Genomic DNA, 17,384 nt, shown 5'->3' with positions numbered 1-17,384 from the left:
ATATAAAAATAATAAAGTAGTACAAAGCTTTATAGTTATGCACTTAAATAGGGGTTGTTCATGAGAAATCCCTAGTAGCAACCAACAGGAAAGTTGCCTACCCCTTTACTATATAAGAACCTCCCCAGCAGCCATTTTCAGCTGTATTTTTGCAGTTCTGAGAGAGAGAGCAGTGACATTGCTGTGCTCTGTGCTTTCATCTGGATCCTATTCCGTATCCATTTACATTAGATAGATAGTTATCTTATATATATATCATACAGATAGTTAATGGAAGATAGTCAGTGTAGGTTAGATAGTGATATAGTGTAGCTGATAGGTTCCAGTGCAGGGTGTTAGGTAGTGTGATAGGAATTACTGTTTCTCTGCTGTCCATACATACATGCTACAGACACAGTGCTGTGATGTCACAGCAATACTTAGTGCACTAATCAGTAATATCTACTCAGACCTGATAAAATGTGAAGTTGCATGTATAGCGGAAAAAATATGCGCATCATTAGTGCCGATTTGCGCAATCGCAAAAATATTGACTGGAGATCACGAATTCTAGAATTTGCTAATTTATTGCGAATATTATGCGGAAAATTTGTATAATATATTGCAAAAACTAATATTGCCTATGCCGCTCATCACTGGTAAGAGCTATTGTGCTGTTTTTGCATCTGGTTTTATTTGACATTTTCAGCAATTAAATCAATAATTTAAGAAATGCAATAAGTAAAACAAAGCTTAAATGATTTTATAATCACAGCAGACCTGTGGTACATTTACCTACTGCCATAAATCTGGTCGGTTGTTAACTAATTATTGATTTGTACACTAGAGGTCATTGTTGTCTGCTGAGTGGTTGACAATCAGGTAGAATTTTTTTATAGTATATATGTATACAATATATATAGTAGAGAGAGAGAGAATTTTTTTCGAGAAGACGTAAGAAGTGCCAATACAAATATATAGTATAAAGCAATTTAAAGGTGTATTTGGCAAACCCCCCTCCTGGGCAGACCTACAAAGGGAAGTATACTTACCTGCTTCCCGACCGTGACTCTCAGCTCCTTCACTTGTATAGTGACCTGCTCACATCATGACAAATGGTCACATGATGCAAGGGGTGCAGGTTGCTGCGGCCAGTGATTGGCTGCTGCAGCGTCAAGCCAGAAGTTTACATCCAGGGACCCAAGCAGAGCAGCGAAGGCCGGAGAGTGCAGGAGCCAGCATCGGGAAGAAGGTCAGTATGCTTCCCTTTGCAGGTCTGGCCACGAGGGAAGTTGTACCTCTCTGCCAGCCCCCCCCCACCTCCCAAAATGTGCACAACCCCTTTAATGTTAATTGCAAATTAGGTTTAGTATATAAATTGGTTATTTGCAGTCTTCAATTTCATAATTGTCAGTCATTTGACTCTTGAATGGAGGCGCTTCTCTCACGACATTAAGCTTAAAGGGGTTGTCCAGTTTGAAGAGGAATCCGGACAATTCAGGTGATCAACCCGTAATAAATAGACGAATACTTAGCTAACAGATCTCATGCCACTGCTCCAGTGCTCCAGCATGGCTCTGTTTTCTGCACTGCGGTGTCCCAGAGGACCACTGGAAAGGGTTAACATTTGCTATTATGCGTTAAAGACACTCTGTCTCCAAGATCAACCCTAGCTGAGTAAAACGATACCTGTACTGCCATTCTAGGTGTCGGCGTTGTGGAGAAATTAAGTCTTTTATTCATATACAAACGAGCAGTTCGAGCACCAAGAGGCGGGCTTATGTGATTTGAGCACTGCTCCAGCGATGCCCCTGGTGCTCCAAACACGCCCCCTTACCCTTAGACAGCGATAGACTTCACATCTAGTGCTCAGTTCTTGCTCCTTATGCACCCAATCTTCTGCTTCTTGCCTAGCAGCAAAGATAATTAGTGCGCATGCGCCTTTGATGTCATTCCACCCAGAAGTGGATGCGCCATTGGCTACATCTGCTGTCACCTCCACTTCCCCATAGAATGACGTGAATGGCATGCACACTAATCATCTTCACTGTGTTTGCAAACAAGTTCGCAGGACCAAGAACTCAGTGCTAGATGTGAAGTCTAGCACTGTGGGCATGTTTGGAGCACCAGGGGCATCGCTGGAGCAGTGCTCAACCCACATAAGTCCGCCTCTTGGTGCTCCAATTGCTGATTCGCATACAAATACAATTTCTTCACATCGCCGGCACCTACAAAGACAGTACAGGTATCGTTTTACTCAGCTAGAATGACCCTACCAGGATATATGTCTGTTTTTATACGGTTGATCCTGGTGACAGAGCCTCTTTAATGTACTTTCCATGCTTTGAGTGTGATTCCAAGAGCTGAATATGGGTACAATTGCTTTGTTATTGTGCCCTACTCAGCAGAAGGAAGGCTGGACCTGCCCACTCTGAAGGAGTAGCGAAGGAGTAGCTTGTGCAATGTGAGGCCTACTACAAGAATTCTCCATCCCTACATGCTGAGGACAAGTGACAAATTTCTGAGAGAAAGAACAGATATTCACAGTCTGTTGAGGACCATAAGGGACTTTGCGTAATAGGAAAGGTAATGCTCGTTTATGGCTATGGACTTTGCTGCTTGTGGAAAGAGTTAACTGCCTCCAGCACCCACCACACTACTACAGTGGATTATCTACCTGTTTGAGGATCTACACCCACTGCAGGAATTTTTTGTACATATTGTGAATTTGTGGTCGACTGGGAAGTTGTCTAGAGAGACTGGAAGAGACTAACCTTATCCTCACAAGTGTTACATGCCAAGAATACCTCAGTAAAGCTTGTTGAACTTTTTACTTAACACCTGCACTGCTTGCTCGTCATACTAATGGGTTAGCATGTCTCCATTTTGTCTGGAAGGATTTTGATATTCCCTCTATTCTACTTAAACATTTAATTAAAAATAAAAATAAATCTTCAAGGAATGTATTCGTAAAAATAGTTGGAAACCAGATCCCTACTGGGAAAACTGGAGTGGTGACGTGGGATCTGCCAGTAATTATCTATTCTTTACTACAGGTCGATCGCCTGAGATGTCCAGGTTCCTCTTTAAACTGAATTAAACCCTCTAAGTCAAATGTGAAAACTGGGCTCAAATGCAGTGGAAACCCTGTCACGTTTTAGATCTCCAACTTGGTGAAAGGCAGGAACATAAATATATGGGGTGTAGAGCAGGCAACTACATCCAGGCCTGAGGGGGCCTGAAAGATCCCTCTGCCCCATATTAGGATTAGGAAAAGTGATGGATCATAGTTGGGGGTGATGTTACACATTTTTCATCGAGCCCTGACCCCTCTGAGTCAATGCTGTCCGTAGAGGACATGGGTTCCCATTGCAAAGATAAAAATAAGGCCCCTCTCAGGAGCTGTCTGACATCATAACACTGAATAATGTATTTCATAAAAATTCTCCATGATTTCTAAGCCTAGTGGCAAGTAGCATTATTTAAGTAACAAGACCCATTGCTATAGGGGAACCCACCTCACTGGTCGCCTATGAAAATTCTGTATTAACAAAGCCCTATAAAACACTCATCCCACGCGGTCTCCACTTTTTCACTGTGAGCTGAGCATAGGGAGAGATGTGACAAGCGCTCATATGCTAGGGACAGTGTTGCTGAAAACGATTAATATAAGAATATTGAGAGGCAGAGAGCAGGGAGACTGCAGGGGAAGGGGCAGGGAATGTGTAGGGAGAGTGCAGGGAGGCATATGCAGCATCAGTTTTATTAATTTATTCCTACATCAGCCGTAAATTTTATTCAATACCATTAAGATGGACGCTTTTATTATTCCACTGCCAGCGTGCCAACCAATACCATCCAGTCTGCACCCCTTGGGGGGGTGGCAGATATTAATGATGACCATCCTCATCTTTTCCTGGCTTTACTTCTTCCAAATCGTCCTTCAAAGTCTCCATGTCCTAGTAAAGTCAGCGAGGCGCAGAGAGAGGAGGAGCTGGATGTTCCTTATGACATATTCTCATCGATATTAGATGATGTGGAAAAGAAGGAAAAGCAGATGGCAGAAGAAGGGCTCCCACCTGTAGGGCAGGAGAGCGCTGGGGTTGGAGAAGTGGGTATGTCAAAGCTGATTAATATTCTGTGTTTACTGTCAAATAACCTGCAGGAGATTGCAGACAAGAACAGCATTAATATGCATATAGTCCCCCCCCCCCCATCTAAGCAGCCAAACCCCATAACAGCAACAGCCTCTGTTTAAATGTTTAATGAAGATTTATTAAATTAAATGCGGTTGCAGGCTAATTGGCAGAGTGGCCTGGGTATACCTAATTTTTAGGGGTGGGTTAGCAAAGAGAAAATTACTTACTGGCTTCCCGGCGCTGGCTCCCCTCTCCTGCTCGTGCAGGCCTGTGATGCTCTGCTGATCTCCATCGATAAGAACATCCGGTTTGACATTGCTGTAGCCACTCACTGGCCGCGGCGGTGTCCAGCTCCCCTTGCCTCATGTTACCATTTGTCATGCCGCAAGATGATCCGGTCTCAACAGCAGCCAGTGATTGGCTGCAGCGATGTCAAACCAGATGCTGATATCAATGGAGATTAGTGGAGCATTGCAGGTTTGCAAGAGAAGGAGTGGGGAGCCGGCACAAGGAAGCAGGTGTCATTTTCCTTTCGGAGATACGGCAACCGCTTTAATGTTGGGAGGGGGACTTAGTGGCCTGGCTGCAACTCCTATAGCTACACCAATGATTATAAGCAAATTGCATTCATGTTGATAGCCATGCCAAACACAACCCATGTAGATGAGAAATTAGCCCAGGTGCATCAATTGCACCGATACAAGTTGCACATAGAGCATATGCATCCCTCATGAGTGGGTCTTCATGCCTAAGCAACACCTATTTTTTTTGAGAATTGCAATACCCACGCGTTGAGACTATTCTCCCTGCTACTGTCTCTAATTGCTACTAATAATGTAATCTTTGTATTTATTCCAGGTCCTCCTACACTGTGCATTCCTAATATTGCTATGAAACCTATTTCATGCACTATGACTGGTTGTCCAGCTGATGGCAGCATTTGGGCAGAAGTGGGCTAGTCCTGGGGCTGCAGGAAGCATTTTGTCAGTCTTTTTTAAGTGTTGGAAGCAGATGTGTACAGATGGAGCAGTGAGGGGAAGGCCCCCCTCCTGCAGCAAGAGTCTCTCAAGAGGGAAGCAGCTTATAGAGCACCATGACTCCTTACAGACTAAGGCTACTTTCACACTTGCGGCAGAGTGATCCAGAATGCAGTTCTGTCGCCGAAACTGCCTGCCAGATCCGGCAAAACGTACGCCAACTGATGGCATTTGTAAGACTGATCAGTCAGAAAAATGCATTGGAATGCCGGATCCGTCTTTCCGGTGTCATCCGGAAATATGGATCCAGCATTTATTTTTTTCACGGATCCGGCATTCCGGTATCTTGAATGCCGGATCCGGCACTAATACATTCCTATGGAAAAAAATCTGGATCCGGCATTCAGGCAAGTCTTCAGTTTTTTTGGCCGGAGATAAAACCGTAGCACGCTGCGGTTTTATCTTTTACCTGATCAGTCAAAAAGACTGAACTGAAGACATCCTGGTACATCCTGAACGGATTGCTCTCCATTCAGAATGCATGGGGATTAAACTGATCAGTTCTTTTCCGGTATAGAGTCCCTAGGACGGAACTCAGGGCCGGAAAAGAAAAACGCAAGTGTGAAAGTACCCAAAGAGATAAAGTATTGCGAGGGAGACAACATCCAAAGGCACCCCACTCCAAAAGTACCAGAACAGTCCTTAAGTCCAGCTGCCAGACTAAAGTCGGGTTTAGCACAGCAGAGGAAGGTAAAGCAGAATATCCTAGTTTGCCTGACAGTTCATGCCAAAACTTGTTGGAGCCAAGAGAAAGACCACTTTGTGTACTGATGCAAGATGGTTCAAGTAAAGCTGTTGAACTTTATGAAGTCTGGACTCAAATTATTCTCCACCTCCACCATTACTCTCCCCTTTATTGCTCCGGAGCCTAGCCCTGGGGATCGACGGTATCCAGGTAGGAGCACCGTGACACACACAGAGACTATTAAGGCTGCACTTCACAACTCAGCAATTCCTATAAACCTGGAAGACAATCAGCCCTGGGGGGCGGCACATTGCAAGAGCACGTGAAGTATATTCTCACCTTATCCTGCCTTAAGAACTGTGAATTTGGGCTCAGTTCTTTTGCTCCTGTTTTAAACTCAAATGTTTCAATAAAGTGTTTTTTATTTAGATTTTTAAGCTTTTCACAAGGCAGTGACGGCCTCATACACAGTAGGAAATAATTGTCATACAAGCCTACTGTGTGTTCCAATATATTTATCTTTTATTCTTTTTCTTTTAAATACCAAGTCATAGAGAGATGAGCACATATAACAATACATATGTCAATACATTTAAAACGATATGTCACTTCCATATTATAACGACATACATGTATATAAAGACAGCTATATCCGAGGTTATCCTGACATTAATATCATTTCTTTGACACATATCAAGGCTCATCAACTCTACCCCCAAAAACACTAAAAAAAAAAAGAGCCCACTTCCCCCCTCCCTTATCCCCCACCCACCCATCACATCTGGTCTGGTGTGGCAGCCCCCGCGGGGCGATGGAGCACTCTTGCCCCCGTCTGAGGTATCTCTCAAAGTTTTGTAATGTCAAGTCCAATTAATATGGGCCGTGCTGGTGATATTTATTATCCAAAAATATGGGGCATATTTATTAATGCGGGAGTGTAACCACAATGATGGCACTAGGGGGTCATCAGTTCCAGTCTGAAAATTTCTTCTCACCATATCCGCTCTCTCTATGCGCCCATTTCAGTAGCATAGTTCACCCCACGTCGCTTCATACTCTCAAAGTTTGTTATTCTTGTCATTAAGGTTTGCCATTCATTAGTTGTCGGAGGTCTATCTTTCACCCACTGTCTCAGGATTATTACCTTGGCCAATAGAAAACCCTTCAACCAATAGGCCTGTTCATCTTTGGTTTTTTTGTTTTTGTATTCGGGGGGGAAAAGACCGAGCACAACTACTTGAATGGTTAAGGGGGGGCTATCTCTATTTTGTGCCGTCATTATCTGAAATATACTATCCCAAAAGATCCTAATCACGGGGCAATCCCACAGCATGTGTACAAGCCCGGCGGCTACAAGGGAGCATTTCAAGCAACTAAATTCTAAACCTTTATTGCTATACACTTTGGATAAAAGGCTCGGAGTGACATATAAACGGTGTATTATTTTAAATTGTAACAATCGATATTGTCGTGAAGAGGAAGCCTTCTTGATGTTTTGATATATTTCCCGCCATTGTGAGGGATTACATTCCCCTATATCCGCATTCCACTTATCTACACTTTTAAATTTAGTGGTTGTACTTAGTTCCTCGATAAATCTCCTATAGATTGGTGAAATCTTAACTTTATTCCCAACTAAATTATAACAAAATACTAAAAACCCCGGAGTGTCTTTTATAAAAGGTGTTTTTTTAAGCGTGCATGCTAATGCGTGTTGTAGTTGAAAGTATCTATAGTGCTCTAATGTAGTTATTGGTGTCTGTTGAATCAGTTCCCTTATTGATTTAATTTTCCCTTTCGTATATATGTGTGAAACTAATGTGATACCTTTTCGAGTCCAATATTCATTTGCATTAAGTGTCAAGAATTCTGTTAACACGGGATTATCCCATATCGGGGAGAAGTCCAGAATTTGCGGGGCCAAAGTCAATTTCTTGATCTTGTTCCAAACTTTCTGTAGCGCGGCCCCGATGGGGCAAGACTGATTTGCACGCTGGAGAGTTCCGGTTTCAAGTATATTAAATATATTGTATGTGTGTTGTTGTCGTTGCCCTAGAATATGGGATAGTAATGCTCCATCTCCGGTGCTAACGCACCATTGTAGTTGTGCCCACAAGTAGTATATTTGAAAATGAGGCAGACCTAGGCCTCCATTGCTAGCTGGCATTCGCAGGTATTGTAATTTAATGCGGACCCTTTTCCTGCCCCATATCAGGTCGTTTATCAAGCGATCAATCAGATTGAAAACACTGTCCTCAATCCAAGCTGGGCAAGAGCTTACCGTATACAGTATCCATGGCAGTAAAATCATTTTAATCAGCGCAATCCTATTTATCTGCGACAGTGGGAGTTTCTGCCAGATCCTTATTTTTTCTTTTATCTTCCCAACTAAAGGAATAATATTTAACTTGTTGTAATCCCTAATGGTGTTGCTAATTTTTATCCCAAGATAATCTAAATGATCTGTTGGAGCAATGATTCTGACCCGTAGGTCATTCGGGGGAGGCATCCGATTGAGGGGGAAGAGTACAGACTTTGCCCAATTTATCGCATAACCGGCAGCTCTGCCGAATTCCTCTGTTATCCGTATAACATCGGGGACATTTCTCCATCCATCATTCAGGTAGAGTAACACATCGTCTGCATATAAGCAGATCTTATCATCCGTGCCCTTCCCCCCAAAGCCCACTATGCCAGGTTCTGCACGTATCCTGCAGGCGAATGGTTCCATAAAGATCGAAAAGAGGAGCGGAGAGAGTGGGCACCCCTGACGCGTCCCCCGCTTTAGGGAAACGGCAGGGGTGAGTACCCCATTAACCTTAATTCTGGCGGTAACATCACTGTATAGCAATTTAACCCATCCTATAAATTTATGACCCAAGTTCATCCTATACATAACGCGCCAGAGGAAGGGCCACTCCACCCGATCAAACGCCTTAGCGGCGTCTAATGACAGGATGGAGTGGTCCTCCCCCCCCCCAATCTGGATATTGAGAATGGTCCGACGTATATTAGTCTGTATCTGTCGCCCAGGTATAAATCCAGTCTGGTCAGCATGGACCAACCGGGCTATTACTTTTTTTAGCCTATTGGAAAGAACTTTTGCGATCACTTTATAGTCCGCGTTAAGCAGTGATATAGGGCGATAGTCCTCAACCTTATTGCCATTTTTTCCTTTCTTAAGGATCAGTGTGACTGTTGCCTCAGTCATGGACGGGGGCAGCTTTCCACATTCACTAGATCTATTCAGGACCTGTAATAATCCAGGGAGGAGTACCCCCGCGTGGCATTTATATATGCCAAACGGGAGTCCATCCGATCCGGGCACCGAGGAGCCCCGGGTCTCTTGCAAGGCCGCCTGTAGCTCCCCCAAAGAAATGGGGGAGCCCAGGGCGGCCGAGTCCGAGTCCGACAGTACCGGGATCTTGACCTGTTTTAGAAAATCGTCTATCTGAGGTCCTGCATCCGCCACACCAGAGCGATACAAATTATCAAAGTATTTAAAGAACTCTCCCTCCATCTCCACTCCTCCTTCCAGTCTACGCCCATCACCTGTCAGTAGTTGTTGGATCTTTTGGGGGGGTCTTTGATTCACAATAATAGAGGTCAGTAGCCTACCCGGAGTGCCACCCTCACAAAAGTCTTTATATCCCATGAAGAATAGTTGGTTCTGAGCTTTCTCCCTCATAAAGGTGGTGTATTGATCTTTGGCAGATTTTAGCTTGGTGCGTATACTAGCATCATTTTGTGTTCGAATACAGCCCTCCAGGTATGCAATATTTACCTCCAGCTTTCTTTGTTCCTCAAAGAAAACATTTTTTTTCTTTTTTATTCGGGAGAAGTATATCCCGCGTATAAATGCCTTCATAGCGTCCCAGACATAATGAGCATGTGCGGTGCCGATGTTTTCCTGCCAAAATTGTGTAAGTTCTTTATCAATCCCAGCAGAATCATTTAATATAGTTAGCCAGTGTTCATTCAATCTGAACGACCTGCTAATACCGGCTTGTTGTCCGGTCTTCATCACCAATAAAATTGGTGAATGGTCAGAGATGCCGTGTATCTCATATGTCATTTTTAGAATAGATTCAAGCATCTCACCATTGGCCAAGGCAATATCAATCCTGGACATAGCACTATACGCTTTGCTAAAGCAAGAAAACGCCTGTTTATTACCATAGAGCCGTCTCCAAACATCTGTTAATCCCATCTCCTCACAAAACCCTCGAAGTAAGGCATGCTTTCCCTGCGTACTTTTCCGGGCAGATGAAAATCTATCTAGCCCCGGATCCAGTACGCAGTTAAAGTCGCCACATATTAATACCGGAGACCGCTCCCTACTATGCAGGAAGAGCGTGAGTTGCTTTAAAACAGTCATTGTAAATGGTGGCGGGATGTACAAAAAAGCCAGGACACACTTTCTGCCATTCCATTGAGCGTAAAGAAAGATGAATCTCCCATCCCTATCGATCAACTGGTCAAGCGGAATAAAATCGATACTCTGATGTACATACACACTGATCCCACGGGAATATGGCGAGAAGCCAGAGTGGAACTGATGCCCCGCCCATCTCTTTATTAAGTATTCTGGAATGTTTGGTGTAGCATGCGTCTCCAATAGGGCCACTATTGCAGGGAGGTGACGGTTAATCAAATCAAAAACCACTACCCGTTTCGTTCTATCCGCCAGCCCACGCACATTCCATATCATAACTCTATTTTTAATCATGTCATGAATTGTAAAGGAGGCGTCCATCGCCCCCCGCGGGCAGCCGCACCCAGACCAGAATCCACCCCCACCTACCACCCACCCCACCCACTTGGCACCCACCCCCTACTGTGTGTTAACCCAAATACATCCTAATGTACACAAACATAGAAGAGGATTCTTTACGGTAAGAGCAGTGAGACTATGGAACTCTCTGCCTGAGGAGGTGGTGATGGTGAGTACAATAAAAGAGTCCAAGAGGGGCCTGGATGTATTTCTGGAGTGTAATAATATTACAGGCTATAGCTACTAGAGAGGGGTCGTTGATCCAGGGAGTTATTCTGATGCCTGATTGGAGTCGGTAAGGAAATTTTTTCCCCTTAAGTGGGGAAAATTGGCTTCTACCTCACAGTTTTTTTGCCTTCCTCTGGATCAACTTGCAGGATAACAGGCCGGACTGGATGGACAGATGTCTTTTTTTGGCCTTATGTACTATGTTACTATGTAATGTGGATGAGGATGCTGTCCCTCGATATCCGCTGTTGGAAATCAATACTCCGCTTTTTGACTTTTAAAATGTTCAATCCTTCGTTCAACCGAAGCCAAAGCAAAGCCTTTATCTCCTTATGACAGATTGACCACTGAATTTCTTTGAGTAAGCAGTGAAGGTAATGGAGGTACACTTCATATCTTTTCAAATTCCCAGTCTTCCAGCTGGTAATGCATGTGGACATCAGAACAAGGGGAAGAATAAACTAGTATTTGTTGCCGTTACTAGGAGTGGTAGAGGTTTGTCATACCATCCATTTTAAGGAAAGAAAGACAGTTGCCATAATAAAATATTAAGTACTTTTTACATTATATAATCTTGCTTTTATGGACAGTATAGCAGAATGTGTGCACTTTATGGCAGCTGAAAGGAAGGAGAATTAATTGACAGAGACATGCCGTAGATTATAACAGCCTCCGAGAAGTGCTGCCCATTTCCCCAGGCACCAGGGAATGGCAAGGGATCTGTATGCAGAGCCTTAGGGTACTTTCACACTAGTGTTATTCTTTTCCGGTATTAAGTTCTGTCTTAGGGGCTCAATACCAGAAAAAAACTGATCAGTTTAATCCTAATGCATTCTGAATGTAGAGCATTCTGTTCAGTATGCATCAGGAGGCATCAGTTCAGTCCTTCTTACGGTATTTGGCCAGAGAAAATACTGCAGCATGCTGCAGTATTTTCTCAGTCCAAAATTCCAGAACACCTGCCGGAATTGAAATGTATTAGTGCCAGAACCGGCATTAAAATTGCCGCATTGACGGATTGCCGCATGCGCAGACCTTTAAAAATGTGAAAATAATAAATACCGGATCCGTTTTTCCAGGTGACACCAGAGAGACGGATCCGGTATTTCAATGCATTTGTCAGACGGATCCGCATCCGGATCCGTCTACAAATGATAATCGTTTGCATACGGATTTCCGGATCCAGCAGGCAGTTCCAGCAACTGAACTTCCTGCCGGATCCTCACAACGCAAATGTGAAAGTACCCTTATCTATGTACAGCACAGTATAGCTTTTCTGCCTTATCTACTTATGCCTCCAACTTTACAACAGATATTCCTCACCCTCTTCTGACTCTGTCTCAGTCTACACAGCAAAGCATAAAAGTCAGCTGCAGAAAACTGAGTGTCAGCTTATTGTGTCTTATTTAAAGGGCAGTGATCCTCCCTTACTGGTGGCAGTACTAGATGCTGGCAACGTCTATGAATGTGGCAGGCTGCTGCCTGCATCCTGTGGGAGGCCTCCTGGGCAGCATTCTTGGGCACAGACTCCCTCCCAGCATCTTAAACGGCCAGCGCATATGTGTTCAATTACTTTCCCAGTGTCACAACCAGACAGCTGAGAAGCTCTGACAGAGCCCTTTCAGAACCTCCTCCTTGAGTTTTCTTTGTTGTGGTATTCAGTTCCTCATCTCGTTAGCCTCTCTCAGCTGTCATGTAGTTGGACTGATTGCTTCCCTTTAAATTCCTCCCCATAATGCTTTACTGGGTGGCTTATACTTCTTCCTGGAGTGTGTGTGCATGCTGATCCTGTTTCCCAGTCTGCTATAAAGCTAAGTGCTGTACATTTATCTATTATTTTCTGTTTGCTGGATCCCAGGTGACCCTGACTCCCTCCGTGTCTGGTGTAGGGAGCCGGTGGTCGTGTCCCCTCACTATTGTAGGGTGTTCAGGGGTTATATAGTCGAGGTACGTGGATATGCAATCATCCACCTTTGGGATCTTTGCATAGACTGAGCAGCCAGAGAAAGTCCTAGGTCTTGTGCAGGGGTCTCCCTTTTGGTTCCTTAGCTTTGGATCCAGTGAGTCATATATGCATGTTGCTTTGTCTTGTTTCCTGTACACCGTCCGTGACATTATAAGCCGCCCAGTAAAGCATTATGGGGAGGAATTTAAAGGGAAGCAATCAGTCCAACTACATGACAGCTGAGAGAGGCTAACGAGATGAGGAACTGAATACCACAACAAAGAAAACTCAAGGAGGAGGTTCTGAAAGGCCTCTGTCAGAGCTTCTCAGCTGTCTGGTAGTGACAGTAGTTGTGGTGGTCTCTGCTCTTTTTTCTGAATTGGAGGCAGAGGTGCAGGCAGCCCAGTCAGAGGCTCCTGATCTTTGTCCTCCTGGGAGGTTGTTTGTGCCTCTCGCTTTAAGACACAAGATTTTTAAGGAACACCACGATACGGTCCTTGCTGGGCACCCGGGGGCAAGAGCCACACTGGATCTCATCGCTCGGAGATTCTGGTGGCCTGCGCTTCGTAAGTCGGTTGAGGGTTTTGTGGCAGCCTGCGAGACTTGCGCTCGTGCCAAAGTCCCTCATTCACGGTCATCAGGTCCTCTCCTTCCCTTACCCATTCCTTCCCGTCCTTGGACACATCTGTCCATGGAATTCATAACGGACCTGCCTCGTTCCTCGGGGAAGACTGTGATTCTGGTGGTGGTGGGCCGTTTTAGCAAAATGGTGCATTTCATCCCTTTTCCTGGTTTGCCCAATGCTAAGACGCTGGCGCAGGCATTTATTGATCACATTGTCAAATTGCACGGTATTCCTTCAGACATAGTCTCTGATAGGGGCACGCAGTTTGTTTCCAGATTCTGGAAGGCTTTCTGTTCTTGCTTGTGGGTTCGGTTGTCATTCTCTTCTGCTTTCCACCCGCAGTCGAATGGCCAGACAGAGCGCGTCAATCAGAATCTGGAGACATATCTGCGCTGTTTTGTGGCGGAGAATCAAGAGGATTGGTGTTCTTTTTTGTCCCTTGCTGAGTTTGCTTTAAATAACCGTCGTCAGGAGTCCTCTGATAAGTCACCATGTAGTTGGACTGATTGCTTCCCTTTAAATTCCTCCCCATAATGCTTTACTGGGCGGCTTATACTTCTTCCTGGAGTGTGTGTGCATGCTGATCCTGTTTCCCAGTCTGCTACAAAGTTAAAAGCTGTACATTTATCTATTATTTTCTGTTTGCTGGATCCCAGGTGACCCTGACTCCCTCCGTGTCTGGTGTAGGGAGCCGGTGGTCGTGTCCCCTCACTATTGTAGGGTGTTCAGGGGTTATATAGTCGAGGTACGTGGATATGCAACCATCCACCTTTGGGATCTTTGCATAGGCTGAGCAGCCAGGGAAAGTGCTAGGTCTTGTGCAGGGGTCTCCCTTTTAGTTCCTTAGCTTTGGATCCAGTGAGTCATATATGCATGTTGCTTTGTCTTGTTTCCTGTACACCGTCCGTGACACCCAGCCTACGGCTAGCAGTCCTTGGATACTTAAGACACCTCACCCACTGGGAATGTGCCTGAGCTTTCGGTTCTTAGTCATTAGATACTAGTGAAGGTAGTGCCTGACTACCTGTGTAACGTACTTCTGCCTGACAACTGACCCTGACAACTATCCGTCTGTCCTGACCTATGCCTGTTACCTGCATTGCTCCATTGTTGTCTGTCCCAATCTCAGACTTGTTTCTTGGATATGTTATACGCAGGCTGCTGTCACCGCCAGTTCTGTGAGAAGGTCTGGCAGATGTCCTTCTCTACCTCTTGCATGATGTTCTTTGTTTTGGTTTCACTTTGTCATCTCCTTTCTTTCTCCCAGGTGTCACCTATTTAGACTAATCGTCTCCCTTTATATTCCCTCCCATACTGCCTCACTTCGCGTTTTATACTACTTTCTGGATGAAGTGTTCACTGCTGGAGGCTGCTGCTGTTTACTCAGATAAGTCTTTTCATGTATTGTGTTTCCTTGCTGGCTTGATTCTAGGTGACCCTGACTCCGTCCGTATTAAGTGCAGGGAGCCGATGGTCGTGTCCCCTCACTATTATAGGGTTTTCAGGTGTCACACAGTCTTAGGTACGTGGGCATGCAATCGTCTACCATTGAGACCCTTGCATGGGCATAGCAGTCAGGGAGAGCTCTTAAGGTTTTATAGGGCTCACCTATATGCTTCTTAGTTTGGGAACAAGCCAGTCGGACGTTTATTCATAAGTTCCAGCTATCTGCAACATCATCCGTGACATTATAAACCGCCGTAACCGTCTTAAGCATGGAACCTGTTTCAGCCTTGGTTGGAGCCTTGATTGACCGCATGCAAGGTCTTTCTCTGGAGGTAGCAGATCTCCGTAAAACTGTGTCTCAGTTTCAGGTGACCGATTCTGCTGGTGTTCATGGGGTTTGTTCTCCGGGGGTAGTGAGAATTTTGTTCGTTTTAGAGAGGCTTGCAAACTCCATTTTCGCCTACTTCCCCATTCCTCTGGTGATGAGGAGCAGAGGGTGGGGATCATCATGCTCAGGGATAACGCTCAGTCTTGGGCCTTTTCGCTGCCGGTGGGGGCACGGCCCCTCCGATCGGTGGATGATTTTTTGTAGCTCTGGGGCAGATATATGATGACCTGGATCGTATTGCTCTGGCTGAATCTAAACTGCGTCTTTTATGCCAGGGTAAACAGTCCGCAGAGATATACTGTTCTGAATTTCGGAGATGAACAGCTGATACTGGTTGGAATGATGCTGCACTCCGAAGTCAATTTTGCCATGGTCTTTCGGAAAGATTGAAAGATGCATTTGCTTTTATTGAGAGACCAGCCTTGTTAGAATCTGCTGTTCGTATTGACATGCGTCTTAGAGAGATAGAGGAGACTACTCCTTTCTGTCATATTCAGCCCAAGGACAGTGGGGCTGTCTCATTCAGTGCGCAGGGCTCTCAGTCTCTGTCAATCCCCTCTGAGGAGGAGGCCATTCAGCTGGGTTTGCTTGCCTCTGATAGTAGAGGATTCAGCTTTCAGAGGAGGGTTTGTTTCTGTTGTGGGGGTATAAATCATTTGGCTAATGTTTGCCCCTCTAGGAGATTCATGGAGTTTTCTGAGGGTAATAAAAAAAAAAAAAAAAAAAAACCTCTAAAAACTTTCCATTTGCTACTATTGGCAAGGTTGATGCGGTAATTGAAGCTTTGCCGTTTGCTTGTAGTTCCTGTTTTCTCCTACCTGCCAGGGTGGCGCTAGACAGCAAGAACATTGTGAGATTTATGTAGATAGTGGAGCAGCTGTCAATCTCATTGATAATCAATTTGCAATAATGCATGGTTTCCAGGTATGCACTTTGAAAAAGGATATACCTGTTTTTGCTATCGATTCTGCTCCACTTTCTAAAAGATCGTTAAAGGGCATAGTTCACAATATCCATTTGACTGTGGGTGACGCTCATGTTGAGGATATGTCATGTTTCGTCCTAAGCGGATTACCTACTCCTCTAGTGTTGGGGCTACCCTGGCTTACTAAACATAACTCTACCATTGATGGCAAGCAAGGCAAATAAATGGTTGGAGTGAGTTTTGCAGAGAGAATTGCCTCACGGCATCTCTTTCAGAGGTTTCTACCAAGACTCTACCATCTTTTCTCTCTAAATTTTCGGATGTGTTTTCCGAGAGTGGTGTCCAGGAGTTGCCCCCTCATCGGGAGTACGACTGCCCTATTAATCTCACCCCAGGCGCCAAGCTGCCAAAATCACGTTTATACAATCTCTCACAACCTGAAAGAGTCGCTATGCGTACTTATATCTCTGAGAGCCTGAGAAAGGGACACATCCGACCCTCGAAGTCACCTGTTGCCACTGGTTTTTTTTTTGTTAAGAAAAAAGATGCTTCTTAAAGACCTTGTCTGGATTTCAGGGAGCTGAACCGTATCACAATTCGTGACCCATATCCGCTTCCTCTGATCCCGGACCTGTTTAACCAGATTGTTGGGGCTAAAGTTTTTTCTAAGTTGTATTTAAGAGGGGCATACAGCCTAGTCAGGGAGGAGGACGAATGGAAGACGGCCTTTAATACCCCTGAGGGTCATTTAGAGAATTTGGTTATACCCTTTGGTTTGATGAATGCTCCGGCCGTCTTCCAACATTTTGTGAACAGCATTTTTTTATCATTTAATGGGGAAATTTGTTCTGGTGTATCTAGATGACATTTAGATTTTTTCTCCTGATTTCAAGATTCATCGGAACCACCTATGTCAGGTCTTGCTGATTCTGCGGGAGAATAAATTGTATGCTAAACTCGAAAAATGTGTGTTTGCGTTTCCGGAGATTCAATTTCTTGGTTTTCTTCTCTCCGCTTCTGGTTTTCGCATGGACCCTAAGAAGGTCCGCGCTGTGCTTGATTGGGAGCTTCCTGAGAATCATAAGACGCTGATGCGTTTTTTGGGTTTTGCCAATTATTACAGAAAGTTCATTTTGAATTATTCCTCTGTTGTTAAGCCACTCACTGATATGACTAAAAAGGGGGTAGATTTTTCCTCGTGGTCGGTAGATGC

The sequence above is a fragment of the Bufo gargarizans genome, chromosome 5 (genome assembly GCF_014858855.1).
Source record: "Bufo gargarizans isolate SCDJY-AF-19 chromosome 5, ASM1485885v1, whole genome shotgun sequence".
In the NCBI taxonomy this organism is placed as follows: Eukaryota; Metazoa; Chordata; class Amphibia; order Anura; family Bufonidae; genus Bufo; species Bufo gargarizans.
This window is presented reverse-complemented; position numbering follows the sequence as displayed.